This window comes from Arachis duranensis, chromosome 5, assembly GCF_000817695.3.
Source record: "Arachis duranensis cultivar V14167 chromosome 5, aradu.V14167.gnm2.J7QH, whole genome shotgun sequence".
Taxonomy (NCBI): Eukaryota; Viridiplantae; Streptophyta; class Magnoliopsida; order Fabales; family Fabaceae; genus Arachis; species Arachis duranensis.
Genome location: NC_029776.3, coordinates 43,751,761 through 43,752,612, shown reverse-complemented (window position 1 = coordinate 43,752,612; position 852 = coordinate 43,751,761).

Genomic DNA, 852 nt, shown 5'->3' with positions numbered 1-852 from the left:
AATGTTAGTCTAAAGCTTCAGTCTAAAGGAATTAGACATGGCTAGCCAAGCTTCAGCAGGACATTACATTCAAGAGCTAAATTGATGAAAATCAATTAGCTTTGGTGATGATAAGAACATCACCTTAAAACTCTAGAATTCATTCTTAAAAATTCTGAAGAAAAATGCCTTATCTAAGCAACAAGATGAACCGTCAGTTGTCCAAACTCGAACAATCCCCGGTAACGGCGCCAAAAACTTGGTGCACGAAATTGTGATCATCAATGGCGCCATCAACATGTACGCTCAATTGCAATCTCAACTCTTTATCACAACTTCACACAACTAACCAGCAAGTGCACTGGGTCATCCAAACTAACCAGCAAGTGTACTGGGTCGTCCAAGTAATAAACCTTACGCGAGTAAGGGTCGATCCCACGGAGATTGTTGGTATGAAGCACGCTATGGTCATCTTGTAAATCTCAGTCAGGTGGATTCAAATTGTTATGGAGGATTGATAACTAAAAGATGAATAAAACATAAAATAAAGATAGAGATACTTATGTAATTCATTGGTGAGAATTTTAGATAAGCGTATGGAGATGCTTTCTCCCTTCCGTCTCTCTGCTTTCCTACTGTCTTCATCCAATTCTTCTTACTCCTTTCCATGGCAAGCTGTATGTTGGGCATCACCGTTGTCAATGGTTACAGTCCCGTCCTCTTAGTGAAAATGTTCAACGCGCTGTGTCACAGCACGGCTATTCATCTGTCGGTTCTTAATCATGTCAGAATAGAATCTAGTGATTCTTTTGTGTCTGTCACTAACGCCCCACAATCACGAGTTTGAAGCTCGTCACAGTCATTCAATCCCTG